At 53.7% G+C, this 22460-nt stretch overlaps 1 long non-coding RNA gene across 3 annotated transcripts; it reads left to right on the top strand.

Moving 5' to 3' along the window:
- Window positions 1-2068: 2068 nt before the first annotated feature.
- LOC133212120 (uncharacterized) lies at window positions 2069-5364 on the top strand. Of its 3 annotated transcripts, none has more exons than XR_009725397.1 (4): window positions 2069-2578; window positions 2710-2772; window positions 4294-4798; window positions 4989-5364. It is a non-coding gene; the product is annotated as an uncharacterized LOC133212120 (long non-coding RNA). The 3 variants fall into 3 exon arrangements; XR_009725396.1 differs by having other exon boundaries at window positions 4718-4798; XR_009725398.1 differs by lacking the exon at window positions 2710-2772 and having other exon boundaries at window positions 4718-4798.
- Window positions 5365-22460: the final 17096 nt, after the last annotated feature.

A 22460-nucleotide genomic window follows, 5' to 3' on the forward strand; every position in this document is an offset into this window, starting at 1 on the left:
ATTGAAAACTCAAGTTGGAGCAATGTGAAAGCAATCGGGCCTAATCCATTCCTGTTGTTACTCCTTTTGTTTTCACTGGAGCTGCTCCAAGGCTGGATTCAGCAGACGATGAACAACTTGTTCTCCAGAGTTGGAACTAAGGGGAGAGGGTTTTAGGGATGCTCACGCAACTCTGAGTCTACTTCTTGAGCAGCTGAAGCTCCCACAAGAGGGACAACGTATGGTGAGCCCAGGTTATGGAATTTAGTACAACATTCTAGCAATAAGCCCTCTGGTCATAATAAGACATTATTATTCATTAGAACAATTACTTGAATGAAACCCAACTGCTGGCTCACTCAGATTGGATGGAAAAATCCCAGCTGTTGATCCCAATTTCTGGTTAGCTGAACAGATATTAACCAGGAGCAAACAACAAATGGGTTTGAGCCTGGTAATCCTCTTCCCACTTCCCTTTCCCCTCTCTTTTCTGGAACCAGCTCCACCAGGGTTGCCACTCATGGAATGTTGCCTGCTCTTCATGCCTTGAGCATCTCAGCTGCAGCTCAGGGAACTCTGTGAAGAGGTTACAAGCCCTAGGTCTGTTTTGGTTAGATGGGAAAAGGAGAGCGCTATAAGCTATGGAGAAGGTGCACATTAGCAACTGAGGGCGAGGTGATGTGGTTTAGGGGGGGTTTAATTGAAGGAGAGGGGATATTTCTGCTAAGAACTAAGATGAAGCTTCATAGATCTGCAAGAAGGAGCTAGCAAGCTGGTAGTGTCATGGTCAGCGAGATGCTGCTTTGCTCTTACTTTGTTCCCTGTATGGGTTTTTGCTTCACATTTGGCTCTAGGAAGTGGGGCATCTCATCTTTCCCTTTGAAACCCTCTGTTCCTTCTAGCTATTGAGCCACCTGGGAATTAGGGATCCTAAGAGGTCACAAACTAGAAGACTTCAGCAAAAAAGCCATCAAAAACTGTATTGTCTTCATTCCTGGGGGAGGCAGATTGTAAGTGATGCTCTTAGAGCCTGTGGTTAGGTGTTCAGCCCTGTTCTTCTGCAAGCTGTTGCTCACTATTATTTGCTTTGCCCTATGAAGTATTTGCCTAAGGACTTTCTTCTATTCCCAGGTTAGCAGTAATGCCCATGCAGAAAGACTGACTGCTGCTTAAAGACCCGAGTGCAATCTGCTTGGAGGACACAGATAAGCCTCCTGGCATGGAAAGCTGATGGGGGTGTTTTGGGTGACTTATTCCTCGAGTGACACCATCCCATGCTGTACATGTTTAACCCGGGCATGAGCATTCCCAAAGCAGGGAAGTCTGGGGTCTGGGTTCAGCTGAATAGGGGTGGTTGTGCCTGTCCTTGAACAAAGCCATGGCTCAGCCTTGACCATTGGGGCACCGGATTTCTGCACTGATGCTATCCTTGAGCCCCAGGAATGCTCCTGGCCCAGAGGGGCTGGGGCTGTTTGTGTGCAAGAGGCTGCTGGAAAAGGCAGTGCCAGGAGATGCATCTCTGAGCCCGGCCCTGGCAAATGCTGAGGTTTCTCCTTTTCTTTTTCCTTTTTTTTTCTCCTTTTTCCTTTGTTTTCCCCCTTTTTCCCTTGTTTTCCCCTTTTTCCCTCATTTTCCCCCTGTTTTCCTTGTTTCCCCCTTTCTTCCTTGTTTTTCCCTTTTCCCTTGTTTTCCCCCTTTTTCCCCTTGTTTCCCCCTCTTTTCCTTGTTTTTTTCCTCTTGTTTCCTTGGTTTTCCTCCTTTTTCCTTTGTTTTTCCCCCTTTCCCTTCTTTTTCCCCCCTTTTCCCTTGTTTTTCATCTTTTTTCCTTGTTTTTCCCTCCTTTCCTTGTTTTTCCTCTTGTTTTTCCCCTTTCCCCCCTTATTTTTCCCCCTTTTCCTTGTTTTTCCCTCTTTTTTCCTTGTTTTTCCCCTTTTCCCCTTGTTTTTCCCCTTTCCCCTTGTTTTTCCCCTTTTCCCCTTGTTTTTCCCCTTTTCCCCTTGTTTTTCCCCTTTTTCCATTGTTTTTCCCCTTTTCCCCTTGTTTTTCCCCTTTTTCCATTGTTTTTCCCCTTTTCCCCTTGTTTTTCCCCTTTTTCCCTTGTTTTTCCCTCTTTTCCCCTTGTTTTTCCCCTTTATTCCTTTCCCTTGACCTTTGCTGAGATGCACAGTCACCCTTCAGGACCTTCCAGGGCCGCTTCTCTAATCTCCCCAGCAGGATTAATGCTGCTGGAAAGCACGAGGGCTTGGAGCAGCTATCAACTTTATCAGGAAAGCTTCTTTCCGGCCAAGCTTTGCTAAGCGGGAATCTTGGGCTGGAGCTGCTCGTCTCATGTTTCACAGATGGCCTCAATGAATGATTTACTAGGAGAGGAAAAGATTAACCAGATTCCCCCAGCAGCATCTCGGGTCGCGTAAAGCACTGGGTTTTACTGGGGCCTAGGCAAGCCCTCACTCTTTACCCTCGTTAGGCTCTTTTACAGTGACTAATTGCCCTGCGCTCCCTTCCCTGGGAATGGGGAATCTCCTGGTGAGGAACCCACGCTCCTCGCACGAGCAGCTTTGGAACAGCCACAGCAGCGAAGGCTTCTCCATGCAGGCAGGTACCCAAAGAGCCCCAAACGCTGTGCCTCTGGCTGTGTCTTACTGGGGAGGTTCCAGTGCTCTGGGGAGGGAGATGGCAAAGGGGATGCTTACACGATGCAATGAGGTGTTCCCATGAAGTTATCAGGAGCTTTGCAGAATCCTCCTGTGGAGAAGAGCCATTGCTGGAGGGGTCACACAAACGGTGCTTTGGGTAGGGCAAACCCTCCTGCTTAATGCTTTAGGGCTCAGCGAGCTCTTCGGGGCAGGGAGATTACCCCATGTTTGCTTGTTACAGAGTCAGGCACAGAGCTCTGTGTCTTCACTCTATGGCAATTCCTACGGTTTGGCTGGTTTAAAGGGCTGCAGCACTGATTTAGACATCCTAATGGGAAAAGGGGGGTTGAATGGACTTATCTTTCCCTTTGGAGTGAGGCTTATTAAAGATCCGGTGGTCCCACGAGATCAGCAGATCTTTGCATGTAATCATTGGCATGACTTGCATCATGCTTCCCCCTCCTGTTCATGAAACAGAGCCCCATAATAATCACAAGACCACTGAAGGGCTGGCAGCGATGGGTTGCCCATCGTTATCGATAGATGTAGTACATGTGCCATGAAGTGTAAGGCAATGTCCGCGTGTGCTGATCTCATGTAACCGGTCTTTGGTTTACAGCTGTCAGAGAGGAGAGCTCTGAGGCTCTCTGGAGGCATCAACCCCTGTTTAAGTCTGTGGGGTTTAGCCAAGAGGCTGAGGAAAGAGGGCTCTGTGCCTTCCTTTGCCGTGATCTCCTCACACAGGCTAAAAGCTGCCTAGGGAACAGGGGCGAGAAGAAACAGCCCTGACAGTCTTGTCTTAAGGCACCAGAAGAAGGCAGAGATGCTCAGTCTGCCCTGAAGCACAGGGGTAATAAAACTGGCTTCTGTTCTGATTTCTGCATGGCTATTTATACATATGAATTGGTGCTGAACCTACTCCTTGGCAGTCCCTTTTGGACGAGTCTATGGCATAATGAAGGCAGAAGCCCCCTTGATACGAGCTCCCCCACCACAGTTCTTCAGGCTTCAAGTTTTGCCACAGGGCTATAGCATTGGGAGTTATACAAAGCACAGGAGTGCAGAATCCTGTCCTCAGTGAAAGGAGCAATGAAACAAGCGTGCATTTCCAACACAGAGCATAACCAACCATCCTCTGTGGTTGTGCATTGGCGTCTGCTCTATGTACCATCTTTCAAGTGCATCAGTTAGCAGACCAGCTGCTGCAGCGTTTATTTGGAGGTGGCTATGTCCTCACAATGCGAGTGACTTGTAGACACACGACATTGTGACTAAACATGGCTTTCAAAGCAAATGTGAGCCTTTGATGCTTAAAAAGGAGCGAAAGGCAGTATTTGCCAAGCCTGTGTTTATGAGGGCAGCACCAAATCTCAGCGGATTACTCACCATGGCAATTTTTGAGGCTGTTGAGTCACTCACACAGGTTTTATACATAGACACACAGAGCAGGGCATCCCTGGGGTTGTTGTGAGCTCCCATCGGTGACCATCCATGGTCTTGGAGCCCTGCAAGACCTTAGCAAAGCCTGCGCCTGCCCTCCTTGCTGCCAAGCAGATGGGGCTGTAAGTAAGGGTTTGAAAAGGCACAGTCAAAAGATGCTGCAGTTGACAGGGTCCAGAGTCGTGAGGCCTGAAAGTGAATTTCCCTGATTTTTCAATATCACCCTCATTATTTTTAGCTGTACAATCTTCTTGCCAAGCACATTGAACGGATGCCTGGGATCCTGACTCTGAAAAGGCATCAGGCCGCGATTCCAGCCTTTTGCTGAGCATCCCACCACGTTTGGAAGCCTGTGCTGGCAAGGGTGGGAGAGCTGTGCAAGGCACTGCTATAAAACACTCCTCTTGCACTGTTGTCTTGTTTTTCATGCTGTCCTTCCTGGAAACTGTTATTGCCAATGCAGCAGCGGCTCTGCTCCTACAGAAAGGGCTGTTCCCTGTGTGCCTGCCCTCATCCATGCGCAGGGATCAAAGATGCCCCTTTCCAACACCCAAACAGGAATCGGGAAAAGGAATGAGCTAAAAGAGGACTTCAATGGATCATGAGTGTAAGAGATTACTTGAAATGCTCATTTCCCACTGATACTCCTTGCACTTTGTCAGGATCCCATCGGAGTGTGTCCCAGAGCGTGGCAGCCCCGGCTCACCCCCAGCATGGGGATGATTGCTCAGTGGTAAGGGTAAGTAAGAAAGGAAACAGCTGTGATCCCTTTCTGAAGCATTTGCTCTTATTCATCCCCTTAGATGTATCCCAATGTAAATAACCTTTCATATCCCTTTACAAAGCGATTGCTGAGTGCGCTGGAGGAGAAGGTATTCTGTAATGTAATAATTCCTGTCCTTTCTCTTTATTTTCCTGCTTGGTCATCGAAAGGAAATCTGGCTGGTTGTTAATTTGAAAGCATTTGGAGTGCTGATGGCATAATAGATATGAAAGTTCACAGGACTCTGGCAACTCCTAACGTATGAGGCCTTCGGATGAAGAAATGAAAGCTGCCTGTGAAGGATTCCCATTTGTCATGAAAACCCCGCAGTACCACGGGACAGCTGTTTGCCTGGGATCTGTACCTCAGATGTAAGGAACCAGAACAGACATGTGCTCTGTTGTACAAAGCCCATAACCCCGGAGACAGGTAAATCATCCTTTATAAGGAAAAAGCATCATACAGAATTAACTTTTTCTATAAAAGATGTTTTTCAGGTTCTGTTCGCTATTCCACATAATCAAAACCATGGCTTGAAATGCGCAAGTTGTGGTCTTTTATATTCTTGTTCCCTACTAACTACTTCTGGAGGTGGATTTGGCATTGCTGCAAGCATGGCTGGAGAGCTGGCGGGGTCTGTGCTGGCAAAGAGCTCTCCTGGTGTTAGACAAGAGCACTTTTGCAGGTGGCAAAGGTTTCCTGGGAGATACCGGGTGCAGTCTTTACCCTGCTCAAGCCACCCTGTGCTTCGCCTTGTTCCCCCTATCACAAGTCAAGAAACCTGGAGAGGGGCTTGGGACAAGGGATGTAGGGACAGGGCAAGGGGAATGGCTTGAACCTGCCCGAGGGGAGACTGAGCTGAGCTCTTAGGCAGAAGCTCTTCCCTGTGAGGGTGCTGAGGCGCTGGCACAGGGTGCCCAGAGAAGCTGTGGCTGCCCCATCCCTGGCAGTGCTCAAGGCCAGGTTGGACACAGGGGCTTGGAGCAAGCTGCTCCAGTGGCAAGGGTTGGAGCTGGAGGAGCTTTGAGGCCCCTTCTCAAACCATTCCATGATTCTGTGTAGCTTCACCAAGCTGTGATGCAAAGAGAACACAAATTCCATGCGAAGGACAAACCTCCTGGAAAATCTTCCCTGGTTTTCCTGGATCGCATCTTCACCGTGCCTTAGACACAGCATTGGGCTTAATGTGACCTGGCTGCCCGGGAAGCCATCAAACAGAGGTCTTTAACAAAGCAGAGGTGCTGCCATGAAGTTCAGGGTGCAGAAATAACCCCCCTGAGCTCCCCACGAGCCTCCCATGGGTATATTTATAGTGATGACTCTTCAGCTCTTTCTGTGTCAGGAAGCTGTGTCAGATCTGTGCCATGCTGTGCTGATGCATCACCCAGGCAAAGCATGGCTGCATGGAAGACTTTACCTAATATGAATTTCCTTAACTTTGGAAGGTCAAAGATTTCCTCCCATCCTTCCTTCTCCCCTATCCCTTTTAGTTATTGCTTAAAATGCATACGATGACAAACCTTGTCAATAAGGGATGTCAACTATATCCCAATAAAAAGGCAAGATCAACCCCATTCTGTGCATGCAGGCATAGGAGATACTGAAGGAAGCTTTCAGAACTTTGTTTCTTTGCCATAGCTCTATCTCCAGACACCAATTCAGCTGTACTAGTAATGCATTGAAGTGGGTTCCTCTGTTAAGCAATATATTCCCTATGGAGCAGTTCTGGAGCAGCCCCAGGCTGAGGCCTCTGGGTCAGGATCACTCCATCTCCCACCAGCGCATCCCCTTGAGCTGCTGCTCCAGGTAAGGGGGGGTTCCAGGTTTCAAAGTGCGTTGGTGATGCAGAGGCTGAGGTGATGGGCACAGCATCGTGTGTGGAGGAGGCTCAGCACCATCCCTGGTCCCACCGCAGCTGAACACAAAGGCAGGTCCGCTGCAAGGAGCTGTGCTGTGCTGCTGCATGCTCCCCGTAAGCTGCAGAAGCTGATGCTCCCATGCATTCAAACACAGACACCTGATTTTCTGTAAGCTCTTCCTTTTCCTCCATCATCAGACATGAAATCATGGATGTGCACCCACGGCTGCACAGGGCAGGCTGATACCAGGGCTGAGGGAGGATGAGCTTGACTTTGCTGCTGCTAAAACCAGAGGTTATTTTTCAATGTAAAACTTATTGTCTCGGGCAGCCTTCATCTCACCAGCGCACAGTTTCAGAATGCTTTAAATTAAGTCTGGAGGCTAAAAGTGTGTTAGTCATTGCCCATACATCTTAGGGGAAGCAGGGCTCTCTAAAGTTATTGTTAGCATTAGGCATCTGGTTCGTGTTTATGATGATTTATTCAATGGTGGGAGACAGGTAAGGAGCCATCATGGAAGACAAACTAGGAAAGATTGGGTTTTTCAAAGCTCCGAAGCCATTGCTAAATCAAAGTTGTCTGACTTCAAAAGGAGCCCATAACTTGATTAGGTTCTTTAAACAATGTCCGCTGCTCACAAAGTTGGCAGGTATCATTAGAGGCCAGGTTGGTAGCACAGCCTGCTCTGGAGCTTGCAAGATCCTGATGTCCTGACTCTGCCTTTTCCTTTCCTTCTTTCTTTAGGGACCATTTCAACCCAGCACTTCAGTGGCACAGAAGGACACAGCATTTTGTCAGGGCTAGAATAGTGCAGGAAATCCTTTCCTTGGGAAGACCCAGTGCTCCCATACTTTGAAAGAGGGACTTGACATCCAACGGGGAAGATGGGCTTTGTGCAGGCGGGCGCGTTGCCGTTGCCATAAGGATCCGACCACGGTAGTTTCAGTTCTGTGAGCCTCTGGAGAAGCCTGGTTTCTGGATGTGCAGGAGGGCTTCGCAAGAGCTTTGCTGAGATGGGAGAAGAGTCTCTGCTTGTGTCTCCTGGCACTGACGGGGCTGAAGTGAAGCAGGAGCTGGTGGGACAGGGCAGGGTGGGAATGGGAGTCTGAGCATAGACTCACACAAACAGCTGGGTTGGAAAAGCCCTTTCAGCTCCTCCAGTCCAACCCTGCCAAGGCCACCCCTAACCCATGGCACTGAGGGCTTTGTCTACATGGTTTGGGAGCACTCACAGGGCCGGTGCCTGCAGCCCTGCCCTGGGCAGCCTGTTCCAATGCCTGAGCACCCTCTGGGGCAGGAATTGTTCCTCAGCTCCATCTAAACCTGCCCTGGTGCAGCTTGAGGCCGGTTCCTCTTGTCCCATCCCTTGTTCCTTGGGAGCAGAGCCCAGCCCCTCCTGGCTCCATCCTCCTCTCAGGCAGTTGGAGGCAGCCATCAGGTCCCCCCTGAGCCTTCTCTTCTCCATCTGAACCCCCCAGGTCCCTCAGCCCTTCCCCATCACACTTGGGCTCTAAGGCCACAGCAATGAAATGACTTGGATGTGGGGGCAAACCACTGCTCATGGGGAGCTTCCCAGGGCTCTGCTATAAGCTCAGCACTGTCCCACCAGGTTCAGCCAGCACTGGCTAGTGTCACTGCTGAGGCAGCCGCAGCGATGTGCCCTCCCCATGGGGACAGCTTCTTGCTGACCAGCATCCTCCAGACCTGCAGCTGCCCCACAATGGACATCAGTGCCCCACGTTTTACACTGGTCCCATTCAGCTGGGGCAAGCCCTGCATGCACCAACCAGCCTGTTGCTCTTTGCCTTGGCCAAAGCACCTTGTACCAGATATCCTGGGGTTGGGGAAGAGCACAGCGCATCCTGCCCAGCTCGCGGTGATGCGCACACCATGTCACACGGATGGCACAAAGACCACAGGGACGGCACGAGGACCAAACCAGTGCTTGGCCTGGGAAGTTTGTGGAGCTGCTGGGAGGGAGCCAGCATCCCGCTTCTGCTCAGGGTGGAAAACCATCCCGGTGCTGGATGCATCCAACCCAGCTATAGAGCGGGGCTGCTTGGCCAGATGACAGGCCTGGCTCTGCCTCCCAAGTGGACGGGTGCCAAGGGGGATTTTTAATTTCCAGATGCTTTTAAAGTAAAAATAAAGGCTCTGCTGTAAACTGGCTCTGAGCAGCAGCCTCCCCTGCAGCCAAAGAGCTGACTGATACAGGCTGGAGGAGTGGGCAGGAAAACCTTTTACTGCAGTCTGGTGCACCGGGAGTGCTGGGGTGGGCAGCCTGTGGTCCCTGCCCAGCCTGCTCACCCCGATGCTCTCCAATGGCACACAGTCTCCGGATAAAAACCTTGATGCACTTTTGGATTTCAGGTGTTGTTCTTTTGCAGGGGGATGTTCCCAGGGAGAAGGCCGCTGGCAAGGGCAAAATGGGGAGTATTGGAGGGAATATTGTCCTGGACGTGCTGCCGAGAGCCAGGCGAGGCTGGTGACAGGGATGCTGCAGGACCCCTCCCTCTGCGCCTTGCTCCAGACCCAGCCACAGACACATTTCTTAAGCCAGCCTTGAGTGACTCCTGCAAGCAGCTCCAACCTGGCCACTGCCCATCAGCATAATGGGACTGGTGAGTCCATGTCCAGTGTCCATAGGGTGCAGCTCCCGGAACACCCAGCTCTGCTCCGGGACCCTGGAGCTGGGAAAGTCCTCTATGGCCCCCTATAACCACGTTTTGCTGGCGCATGAGGCATTCAGGCATCCCAAGCCTGCACAGGGTGTTTCACATCATCGCAGACCCCCAAAGCAGCTGGAGGTGAGCACAGCCCAAGACCTACACTAATGGCTATAGGAACATATGGAAGAAGGCTCCTGTGTCCCTGCTGATGCTGCTCAGGAAGGGCCATGGTGGGTTGGAGGATGCCCGAGGCTGAGTTTGCAGACAGACAACCTGCCCGCTGGCTTCCTGCTGCCGGTCATCACCTCCCACAGTGAAGGCAATGGCTTTATCAGCACAGGTCTTGATGAATTCCTTTCCGCTGCAGGCATGACCGCCTTCCCTGCCCCGCTGGGTTTCACTGTGCTGGGGTTCACCCCATTCCTGGCACACGGACGGGCAGCGGAGCCAGAGATGCTGCTGTTCAGGGAGCGCAGGGTGCCTTGGGGACAACACGGGGCTGGAGGCTGCAAGCAAGCCCAGGAGCTGCTCCCAGGCAGGTGATGCTGGAAGAAGAGCCAGTTTGGGCTGTTCCCACAGCCTGTGGCTGGCTGCAGCAGGCAGGGGGTGAGGATGGGCTTGTCATGGGTCACAACAAGGCTGTTTTGGTAGGGATGGCCATAAGAAAACAGAGCAAGCCTGGATCTGCTCTGCTGGGACCAGCAGAAATGCCTGTGATGGGGACCTTAGAGCAGCTCCAGTGCCTAAAGGGGCTACAGGAAACCTGGAGAGGGGCTTGGGACAAGGGATGTAGGGACAGGCCAAGGGGAATTTCAGAGTGTGATGGGTCAAACCAGGCACTCCTGGAGAGGTGGTCTTGGATAGAAACAGCACTCCTCTGAATGCAGCAGCATCACTGCGGCTTTGCAGCTGCTCTGGGCTCATACTTGAGACACTCCAGCACCAAAGCTCTGCCTGTTCTCCTCACAGGCCAATGGACACCACCCTGCACCCAGGTTTCTGCTCATGCATAGACCAGCAGCATCCAGCCCTGACCATGCTACGATTCCATGGTTCCATGTGCCTGGGCAGGGCTGTGGGTGCAGGCTGTGCCCAGGGAGGTGTGCAATGCTCACCTGGTCCATGCAGTCCTGTTTGCTCGCCCTCTCCTGTGTGCTGCCCTTTATTCCGCTTCTCCCCCGTGCTGCTGGGGGACATGGAACAAACAACAGGGAACAAAGCTCCCAGGAACCACCAAAGCTTCCTCCCACAGCAGCAGGGCTGGGCTGAGAGTGCTGCAGAAACACCCTGTGCTCCAGGTGGCAGCGAGCTGGACCGGGACCGGTGCGCATCCCTCCGGCTGGTGCCCTGGTTCCAACCACAGCAACAAGGAACCACTCGTGGCTTATCCCACTTGGATCTCCAGCAGTCCGGGGGAGGTGTTGGAGCAGGGACCAGAGCACTCGTGGGTTTGCACATTGGTGTTTCAAGGCAGTGCTGATGGAGCGTTTAGAACCCCGGCTCATACAAACCAGAGGGGACTGCGCATAGAGAGAGGCTCATCCCCAATGCTCCTCCAAACCAATCCTTGTCAGGGTGCGTTTGCAGAGCGGGCTGCATGGAAATGATCCATAAATAAGCTTAACAGCAGCGAGCAGGTGGAACGGGGCAGGGCGCAGGGAATTATGCAAAGAGAGCAGACAAAAGGGCCGGGCTGCCAGGGCGCTTTGTGTAGGGGAGCCGGGCTCTCTCCCTGCAGTCACAACGAGTTAGCGCAGGGCACAGTGCGGAGCAAGCTCAGATCTGATTAAAGTGTTTGACAGCATTCATATGGTAAATGATTCTATGCTGCTATCTGCTGCTGCAGGATTGGGTAGCTCAGGGGAATCGCCAATGGATCTGCTGAGGCCAGAGTGTAATGGAACAGGAGATGTAATTAATAACCAAACAAAAGGGGGGGAAAAGGGGGGATTTGGTGTGGTTTTCACCCAGTGACCACGCTGGTCAGAACACAGGTGCATTTTATGGCATTTGAGAGTCTAATCCGGATGCAAATGTTTCAGGCAGGATCTTCCCTTCCATCTCCAGAAGTGGAGACGTGAGGGCTGTGCAGCATCCCCTGCACCAGCAGATGCCTGCGGAGGCAGGTCAGGGCTGCTCAAAGGCATTCCCAGTGTAAGGATTATTTTGCCTTTATGTTTGCTGCCCATTCAAGTCTTTTGTGAGATGCCACGAGAAACTGAATGGCATTTGAAGCAGGAGTGAGGATTAGGAACCCCCCTGTCAGCCACACAATGTCCGTGTGGAGGACCCGTGGAGGATGCTGCGAGGCAGAGGAGGTGCACACCCCTCATCACCTTCACTGCAGGAGGGGACCGCAGGGACCTTGCACCCCCTAATGCTGCCTTCAACCCCTGCTTTCCCCTGCACATGGAGAGATGTCTCTGAGCACACAGCTTCATGGAACCCCAGCCTGGTTTGGGTTGGAGGTTGAGCTCCTCCAGCTCCAACCCCTGCCACGGGCAGGGACCCCTTCCACTGGAGCAGCTTGCTCCAAGCCCCTGTGTCCAACCTGGCCTTGAGCACTGCCAGGGATGGGGCAGCCACAGCTTCTCTGGGCACCCTGTGCCAGCGCCTCAGCACCCTCACAGGGAAGAGCTTCTGCCTAAGAGCTCAGCTCAGTCTCCCCTCGGGCAGGTTCAAGCCATTCCCCTTGCCCTGTCCCTACATCCCTTGTCCCAAGCCCCTCTCCAGGTTTCCTGCAGCCCCTTTAGGCACTGGAGCTGCTCTAAGGTCTCCCCTTCAGGAGCCTTCTCTTCTCCAGGCTGCCCCAGCCCAGCTCTCTCAGCCTGGCTCCAGAGCAGAGCTGCTCCAGCCCTCGCATCATCCCCATGGCACTGCAGAGCGAATTTCCACACCAGAATCCCTGATCCTGACTTCTCACAGGCGAGGACGCTGCTTCCAGGAGCCGTGCTTCAGGTGCAGGGGGGGATTCTTTCAAGGCAAAACCCAGCAGAGGCTCCTCCACCCGCTGTGTTCCACACCAGCTCCCCACGTTTAATGTTGGTGTCCTTCGGTATCTCTTCAGCCAGAGCCCCAGAGGCCGGCTCCATAACGTGCCCCACACCTTCAATGCTCATTACTTCTGCTCACAAGGTTTCACAGCCCAGTGCTGCTCCCTCCAAGGGCTGGGCACCCCTCTGTGCCCTCCAAGCACCCCTCTTTGCCCATGGGCTGCAAGCTCAGAGCAGGCAGCTAGGATCAAACCTAGGACAGCAGTGCGGTGCCTGCCCGAGCCAGGGACTATCAACACATCTTGGCACAGGGAGTGATGCATTGTCCCGAAAACAGGGCTTCCACCATTGTGCTGTTACACAAACATGGGCTGGGAGTAAATCAAACTCGCTGGGATTTTCCAAGCCGCCTGCCTGGGATTTCTCAGGGTCATTTCACTCCAGCTGCTGAGATTGCTACCGGGCACACCAAGACCCCAAAACCCTGGCTGGAGGGGGTCTCCCAGCTCGCTCATCTGCCCCAATGGGCAGAGGCGATGCTGTGTGCTCCATCGGACAAGGAAACTCCATCTCCTCCTGGTCCCGTGGCATCCCCATGGCTCTGCATCACCCTTCCAGTGCTGCCTGGCAGGCAGAGAAAACCCAGCCTGTCTGCTGAGCAAAGGCTCCAGGAGGAGGAAAGATAAACACAGGAAAAGCCCCAACATGAAGAATGTTGCTGGATGCTCAAACGATGCCAAGGTCCCTAAAAGCTGCTGGTGTTTGCAGAAATGCCTCAGAAATGGCATAAATTCTCCATGAAGTGAAATATTAGCAAGCAAGACAGCGCCACAGATAGTATCTGTCTCTGCTAACAGCACTGCTGCTGGGGTGACCTCCAGCCACAAGGCTCTCAGGCTCCCAAAGGGCACAGTCAGACCCAATGGGGAGATAGGGAGCCAAGGCATGAATGCATGTCACAGCTTTTCCCAAAAAGCTGGGAACAGGAGGGACCTGCCCTGGCTGCTGGTCTGGTACCCCATCCTGCCCTATCCCCATCCCAACCCATCCCACTCAATCCCATCTCTCATCTTGTATCTTGTATCTCATCTCATCATCCCACCCGATCCCAACCCTTCCGTCCTATGGCTCTCCATCTCCTGGCCATGTTGGGGACCCTCGGGGGCATCCTGCTCCCATTCCAGATGCTGCACCAGTGCCACAGGAAGGAACCCACAGCAGCTTTTGTTTGCAGGGAAAGCCTGGACTTGACCCAAAGCGGTGCAGCTCCTGTTGATGGGCACCAAACCCTTCTGGTTTCCAGTGCAGAAAAGAGCTTCTCCATGGTGTTTTTCTGTGCAGGGCATGAATGGGAGTTTGGATGAGCTGGGAAGGACTCTTGTTCCCAGTGGTTGTAGGGGACAAATGGTGCCTTAAAATACTGCAAAGACTATTTAAAGTCTTGCTGATAAAAGGCAAGAAGCTGGGAAACGAGACTGGATGGGGCTATTCTTAGAAGTGGTGGCATCTGGGCAGCATGAGAATTGCTTTGTATGGATCTGGTGCAGCTGATCTGGGCACAGGGTTTGCTGGCTAAGCTGAACTCACCCACTGCAGGCAGGAGCCCCATGGCCAAGGGGTGCTCAGGGACCCCCAGAACAAGGCCCTGAGGCTCCCACCCAGCCCCAGCACTCGGGGATGCTGTGGCTGAGGCTGTGCTGTTGTGATGCTCACAATGGAGATGGCTCCTTGGTTAGGCTGAGCAGTGCCTATGCCGGCAGCCCTGCTGCAGGTGGGCCTGCAGGGGAGGCTTTGCAGGGCTTGTGGCCAGCAAACAGACACCACCAGTGTTTTAACTAGCCAACCAGTTTAAAAGCCAAGTGCTGGTGGCTCCTGACCCCGGCAGGTTTGCCTGCCTGCAGTTCTGCAGCAGCCGGGCTGAGTGAGTCTCATGTTGTCGCTAATACATCCCTCTTGCTGTTACCTAATGATGGATTTGAAATCAGCCTCTGCCTGGCTCCAGGTGGGACAAAGGGGATGTTGGCCTGGACCAGTGATGCCTGAAGAACAAGTGACACACTTTGCCCCTGCAGACTTGTAGGGTAGAAGAGGAATGTGGGGAGACCCAACCATGGGTCTGCAAACGCAACCCCCAGTTTGCAGGGCAGCAGGATGCAGTTATCCCCTGCTGTGAGTGGGACCAAGCACTGTGGGTGCTGCATGAAGCCCAGAACCCTTTAGGTACACAGCCTAAGCCCAGACACCAGCCTGGACTCCTGTGGTCCTTGTGGAGTGGGGTGCTCCCACTGTGATCAGGCAACAGCATCCTTCCATAAACCTGTGCAGTCAGGGCTGATGCCAGGGCTCTGGGTGCTCTGATTGGTTCATGGGTGCTGAGCCCTGGCCTGATCCATCCCCATCCCCACCAGCACCATTGCCTCCCAGGGTCCCTCCCTGCATGGCCCATCTCCTTCCCCATCCCTGTGGGACGTGGCTCTTAGACGGGGCTCTTACCCTGCAACTGGACCCCCTCTGAACACAGCAGCCCCTGCACCCCTGCTCCCAGTATGTTTGTGTATGGAGAGACTGGTCCCAGTGCTGACAGGAAAGGTGCAGGGGCTGCCCATAGATCCCAACCAGGGCACAGTGTGGGCTGAGAGGGAGCCCTCCAGTCGCAGCAGAGATGCTCCCAATGGCTGCATGGTGACAGCAGTAATGAAAAGCCACTCAAGCTAAACCCTTGCCGTCTGTCCTTGTTTTGCCAACCCACTTCCCTGCCTGGACATGGACAGGGCAGTTGTGTGCTGCTGGGAGCCTCTCAGAGCCAGCACAGCCGCTTGGCAGCCCACCAGCAGCAGAAGGGGCAGGCACAGGGAGAGGGAACTGGGACCATTGAGGGGATCTGGGCACAAAGCATCCTTTAGTGGCCCAGACACACAGCAGCCACAGCATCCCTGAGAGACCCGACAAGTCCCTGTCCCCTTGTCTGTGTCAGAAAGCAAAGCAGTCCCCTTCCCTGTGCTGCATTCGCTGTGGTTCCTGCTATTCACTGTTAGTGCCTGGACAGGGCTGGTGAAACACCCAGAACCCAGACTCCCAGTCTCACACGTTTCAACACCCAGTCCCCTCGGGATGGATGTGTTATTCCTGACTTGCTACTCTTCAGTCTCCTCTTTAAACGCCCCCGCACCAGGCATGGGGACAGCGCCCCATGCCCAGGCACCAGGTACATGAGTACCCATGTACCCAGTGCGGGCACAAAGCACTGCCCACACCTCTGGTGAGCACCTTGGCACACAAAGGCAACCCAGCTCTGCCCAGAAACCCTTCTCTTCCCCCAAAGGAGACTCATTTGCTATGGGCATCACCTCTGTCTCCAGCAGCAAGCACTGTAATGCAGTATGTATTCCCTATCTTCTCCTGTTTACCCTGGGGGATTGTGTCCCAGGGTCAGCATCCCACAGAGCCTGAACAGAGAAAGAAGGGCAGCAGATGCCTACCGTGGTGCCTTGGGTTACCTGCCCAGACCCCACCAGAGGACGCCTTGAGGAGCCTGGATCTGCTGCCTGCCCTGGTTTCACATCCCAGTGGATGCCCAGTGTGCAGGGAAGAGCTGTGCTCGCAATGGCAGTGCTTAGTCATGTCCAAAGAGCACGTCTGGGCTTGGGGTGGAGGGAGCATCAACCCAGCCAGCATGTTAGGGTAAAAATAGAGCAGTGTCTGGGTGGAAGCATGCTGTGGTTAGCTGGAGGGGTTGCACCATGAGAAACCCTGCGCTGAGCAGGGTCCCTTCGCTCCCGTTATTGCCCCCTGTGCCTATGGAGACACCCTGGGGATTCCCCAGCAAAGGAATGGCTTTCCAATGGGACAACAATGGCTCCTGCAATCAATCTTCATGAAATGTGGTTTGGTAGCTCTGCGAGAACCGAGCCCGGAATAAATGGGGATTGGGCCACCTCGGGGGCACCACAGGAGCAGGGAGCCAGGGATGGAGCCAGGGATGGGTGGCCCCGGGGAGCTGCAGGGTTGGCTCCGTGGATGCTGCAGAGGGAAGACAATCAGGAAAAGACAAGTTTAGGGAAGTACTGACTAAAGGAGCTCATCTCAGGGCACTTTGTTTGAGCAAAGAGACTGTGAGTCCTTGTTCGGGAGCCTCTGTGACTTACCCTGCTTTGACTTGAATGGCTTGGGTCTTCACGAAGCTCCTTCCTGAGCCACAGAAGCTGAATTCCGGATTAACCAGAGTTTGCTGCTGCAGATGCTGATGTCAGGTTATGGCAGTCAGGCTTATGGCTGAAGTCTGCACCAGACCTTGCCCGTGTGGCTCCTCCATAGGGAAAAGCCCTCACCCCTGGCTTATCACTGCCCAAATGGAAAACCATAGGGTCAGCCAGGCTGGAAAAGCCCTTTAAAATCATCCAGTCCGACCCTTACCCCAGCCTTGCCAAGGCCACCCCTAACCCATGGCACTGAGGGCTTTGTCTACATGGTTTGGGAACACTCGCAGGGCCGGTGCCTGCAGCCCTGCCCTGGGCAGCCTGTTCCAATGCCTGAGCACCCTCTGGGGCAGGAATTGTTCCTCAGCTCCATCTAACCCTGCCCTGGTGCAGCTTGAGGCCGGTTCCTCTTGTCCCATCCCTTGTTCCTTGCTCCTGCCCCATCAGTGCCTGGTGTGGAACCGGCCCTATCGCTCTCTCCCAACCCCCCAAGCAGCATCCCTGGAGCTTACCAAGGCTCATGCCATGGAACATGAAGGAGGTGGATTAAGTTTTCCCACCTTTCCAGCACTTTGGAAGCCTTGGGAATCTTAAGCCGGTGCGAAGGAGGGGGTTCAGCGCCTCCCTGAAGGCTGAGCACTCCCCCAGCAGTTTGAGCATGGGTTGGCTGGGACACTGCCGCTCCCTGGGGAGGGTGCCTCGCTGTCACTGCATGTTATTGCTGGTGGATAAAGAACTCTGTGGCTTGCTCCAGGCAAATAAATCCTTGACCCTTTACAGGACCTGCGCAGCAGTGGCGCCGGCGACTCCTTGTGAGAGCGGGTGGGTGGGAAAGCAGCCGACGCCGACGGTCCTGCTCCGTGCGAGCCCAGCACGGCCCCGCGGGAGATGCCTGATAACGCTCAGGCGCTCCTCCGCTCGCAGCCCCTGCAGGAACACCGGCTGCAGGCACGGAATCAAGAGGCTCCCACTCCTTACTTGAGCAGGACGCGGCTTTCACAGCCAAGAGGCCTCGGGCTGCTCGGGGGGGAAACGTGTGCTTATCTCTTCTCTGCGTGATTTATGTCTCGAGATGAATGCATCGCGTTGGCCGGCTCCCAAACCCCGCTGCAGAGTCTGGGTTTTCGTGGGACTGTCCCGGACCACGCGGAGTTTCAGTGCTTGTGAAGCTGAGAGGAGGGGTTTTATCTCGGCTGTAAAGCTGAAGCTGGGGGGGGGTTGCAGATATAAGGCAGGCAGCATTGTTTTGATCTGCAAGCAAATGATAGCCTCCTCCGAGTTCAAGGAGGGTTATTAAATCAGCCCTGTGGAGATGGAGCAAACAAAACCAGACAGAGCAGAGAGGGGGAATGTTCCTATTCATATAAGAAGGCACGAAAGCAAAGCAGGGGAGGCGGGTTAATGATCAGCTCATCCGGGGTGTTTACTTTCACATGCCACTGGGGTAAACAGAGCCATGTCCTCCCTCCAGTTCATAAACATGCACTAACTTTACAGCCGAGCCAGATGGATTCCCCTGGGTCTGGGATGGAGAAGCCAGAGGGGTCTCATCTCCCACTCCTGCATGGGGCAAGCCCTACTTCTAGGGCTCTGTGGCTGCAAATCCGCCTTCCAGCTCTGTGTTTGCGTCTGCCTGTGCCAGGAAGGCATGGGTGCATCTCCCAGTGCATCCCCTTGGAGATGCCCCATTGGAGATGCCCCATTGGAGATGCTTCAACACCGTCTTTCCCACCTGATCCTTGTGGATACTTGAAGTTGTCCCTTTGCATTGCTGGATTCAAAGCAGCAGTAGGTCCCAAAGCCCTGTTGGTGCTGTACAACAGCCTGAGCATATACAGAAACCAAGAGGCTCATCTTCATGTCAGCCAACCTACCATGATGACAGTCGGAGCAAGGACTGGTGTCAATGACTGCAATTCACAGTCGTCCTCCAAAGAAATCACAGTTCACCTAAAAAGAGTTTCTTAAATGCCTTATATATACATATATATATATACATATAAGCTCCTATAAATGTTATAAGGTTCATGTGAATGTTTCCATTCAGAGAGATGCAATGGAGGAAGCAGAACAGCCACCAACACCGGGGGATCAGCTCATTGCGGCTGATGGCTTAGTGCAGCTTTCTGTCCCAGCACTTCCTGCACAGGCACAATGGGGGCGGTTTAGAGCAGGCTTTTTTGTAGCTTACTTCAAACCCACTCCTAAACAATTTAAATGGGGCATATTCTAGCTCAGAGTAAGACAAACTGGTGCTCCTATAGGGTTTTTTTTCCATCTTAAACGCTGCATCTGTAGTTTAATCAGTGCAATTCATTTCCATGTGTGTCTATAGATCCATATGGTGTGCAAAAAGAGGCACTGAATCATAGAATCATAGAATAGTTAGGGTTGGAAAGGACGTTAAGATCATGCAGTTCCAACCCCCCTGCATGGGCAGGGACACCTCACACTAAACCATGTCACCCAAGGCCTCGTCCAACCTGGCCTTGAACACTGCCAGGGATGGAGCATTCACAGCCTCCCTGGGCAACCCATTCCAGTGCCTCACCACCCTCACACTAAAGAACTTCCTTATATCCAATCTAAACTTCCCCTGTTTAAGTTTGAACCCATTACCCCTTGTCCTGTCACTACAGTCCCTAATGAAGAGTCCCTCCCCAGCATCCCTATAGGCCCCCTTCAGATACTGGAAGGATGCTACGAGGTCTCCACGCAGCCTTCTCTTCTCCAGGCTGAACAGCCCCAACTTTCTCAGCCGATCTTCATATGGGAGGTGCTCCAGCCCCTGATCATCCTCGTGGCCTCCTCTGGACTTGTTCCAACAGTTCCATGTCCTTTTTATGTTGAGGACACCAGAACTGCACACAATGCTCCAGGTGAGGTCTCACAAGAGCAGAATAGAGGGGCAGGATCACCTCCTTCGACCTGCTGGTCACGCTCCTTTTGATGCAGCCATTTCTAGGAATCACAGATCCCAGCCTGGTTTGTGTTGGAAGGGACCTCAAAGCTCATCCAGCTCCAACCCTGCCACGGGCAGGGACCCCTTCCACTGGAGCAGCTTGCTCCAAGCCCCTGTGTCCAACCTGGCCTTGAGCACTGCCAGGGATGGGGCAGCCACAGCTTCTCTGGGCACCCTGTGCCAGTCATCGAACGCTCACTGATGTTTAATGTTTTTCTCTTCAATAATTCCATTGACACATTTGTCCAGAGCAGGCGAGAGCACGGGATGTTCTGGTGCTATAAATGACCGGTGTAAAGAGGTGGGACCATTCCTCCTCGTTTTCATTACTAAAACCATGACCCCATAATGATGGAAAGTTACAATAATAACAAATAAACTGGTTTACACAGGAATAGGTATTTGCAGCAAGTTTTTGTTCCCCCCATGAGCAGGCCTGACAAATACATCTCCCCATTTGCATCTGTCCCCAAGGGGGACTCACTGAGCCCTTAATAACATTCAAAATAGCCAAGTGGGCATCAGAGAGTTGTTTGAGGCGAAAGTCATTCTGTGTTGCTTGATGTTCCTGGCCTATAGAAAGCAAACAGTGCCCCTGTTGGCACGGATGCTGGCTCTTGTCATCACACTGCTGGTGTGTCAGGCTCGTATCGAGACGATCACAGGGTAAATACTGGAAAAGAATGTAATCACTAATAATTACGCAATGAAAACAAAAATGCCAAACTTTGCACAGAACCTTATTCACAGCAAATTATACAACCAGCTGCAATCGAGGTCATTTCAATCCCAGAGCGTTCTCTATTGAAAGCCACAACAATATTCAGGCCCCGCTCGTTGCCCAACAGCGAGGAAGCCACAATTGCTCTTGTGTGTCTGGATGCACCCACCAGAGCCCTCGTGCCTGCTGAGGGAACCGGCACAGGATGCACATCTCAGCCTTGCTATCTGCAGTGTCAGACCCAAGCATCACAACGCAATTGCATGAGCTCAGTCCCTTTCCCCCATGGCAGCTCCAGGTGGATGCTCCCTGTGCTCTGTGGTCTGTGTTTTAAGCTGAGAAGATGCTTGGATCCTTCAGGTCACTCTTCCTTCATGGACCTCATGCATGGTGTTACCTGCACCTACATCCCAGGGGCCAGCCATGGGGTCTGGGGCTGGGCATGGATGCTGGGAAAGCTGGCTGCAAGCACAGGGAAACCCTGGCAAAGGGTCACGAGCAGGACAGGGGGATGCTGTGAAACCCATTGCTTGGCACATGGAGGAGATGCTTTGTAGTGAAGGCTCAGGTCAAGGGCCCCAGAGACTGAAATTGAACCGCTCTGAACACAGCTCTGCACTTCCCATCGGCACAATGGGACAATCACCCTCCCTCGGCACAGCTGGGACACGGACCCACTGCCCCACTATGTAAAGCAGCAACCCCCCCAGTGTGATTTAATTCCTGCTCCGGAGTGACTAACACCTCTGGTACTCCCATCTGACCTCTGCAGACATCCTGCCACGCAACTGCGCTCAGCCCTGCGGCGACAACGATAACCCGGCCTAAAATTAAACCATCCAGCACGTTTTTAACATCAGCACAGGCGAGGAGAGAATTCCTCCCGGCTGGAATTCACCTCTGCTTGAAAGAGCAAGCAAAGCCAGCCCTCAGCACCACACTACTGCTGGGAACTGTCTTTTCCCTTTGTGAGCCCCTGTTTCAATCGCCTGGTGCAAGGAGCTTGGCTGCTAAGCACAGGGAGGTCCCATCACGGGCATCACTTTGCAGATGCAGACTGAGACTCACTTGATGAAGACGGGCAGCTCCGGACATGAAACACAAGAGCAGATCCCCCCTCCCTGTGAATGACCTGGTGCAATCTGGAGCCCCATGGTATCTTTGGCTCTGGGAGCAAAGGCGTTGCAGCAAGGAAGGCAGCTCCAAGCTGCAGCGGGGATATCACCGGCTCCTCTGGGTACAATTGGGTGGCTGCTCTGGTTTCATTCTAATACAGTTTTCCATCAAAACCACCCCCCTGGACTTTGCCACGGTGTCTTTTACACAGCGAATTCCAAATCCGAGTCGGGTTTGGAGGTGCTGAATGCTTCTTTGCACAGCTGGAGGGCAGCCGGCCCTTGGGGGTGCAGAATGTACCTGCTGCCTCTTCCCCTGGCCCTATCCAGATTGGGGTTTGCTCACCCCAGCAGTGCATGGAGAAGGGCTTGGTTTCAGGGACAGGAAGATCTGCCCTGAAATGAGAGCTGGTGAGCCTGAAACATCGCTCTGTGCCGATGCCGTGCATTGCGAGCCTGCACGGGCTGTGCGCTGAGCACAGCACCCCTTATCTCCGCTGTCTCCCACCAGATAACACGGCTCTGGGCTGCTGGCGGCCAGCACAAGTGATGGAGGCTGCTGCAGGTCCCGCGGGCTCGGGGATGGGGCAGCGGGTGTCTCGCCCGTAGGGCAGAGGTGCCATAGTGCCCACACTGGACCAGTGCACCCCAATGCACCCCAGTGCACCCCAGCACGGCCGCAGCCCTGGTCCCCCAGCTCCCAGGTGGGATTTATGCACTCTTGTGCTCCCTCTGCTGGTCCTCAGCCCGGCGCCGTCGGCTCCGCATCCACACCGCACCGGCACCGCATCCGCACCGCACCGGCACCGCATCCGCACCGCACCGGCACCGCATCCGCACCGCACCGGCACCGCATCCGCACCGCACCGGCACCGCATCCGCACCGTACCGGCTCCGCATCTGCACCACACTGGCACCGCATCCACACCGTACCAGCACCGCATCCACACCGCACCGGCACCGCATCCCCACCGCACCGGCACCGCATCCGCACCGCACCGCCGACCGCACCGCACCGGCACGCACCCACGCACGCAGCCCCACACCGGCACCACCGCACCGCATCCACAGCGCACCGGCACCGCATCCACAGCGCACCGGCACCGCATCCGCACCGCATCCGCACC

The sequence above is a fragment of the Neopsephotus bourkii genome, unplaced genomic scaffold, assembly GCF_033783945.1.
Source record: "Neopsephotus bourkii isolate Nb327-2 ecotype Australia unplaced genomic scaffold, CSIRO-AGI_Nbou_v1 NB_668, whole genome shotgun sequence".
NCBI lineage: Eukaryota > Metazoa > Chordata > Aves > Psittaciformes > Psittacidae > Neopsephotus > Neopsephotus bourkii.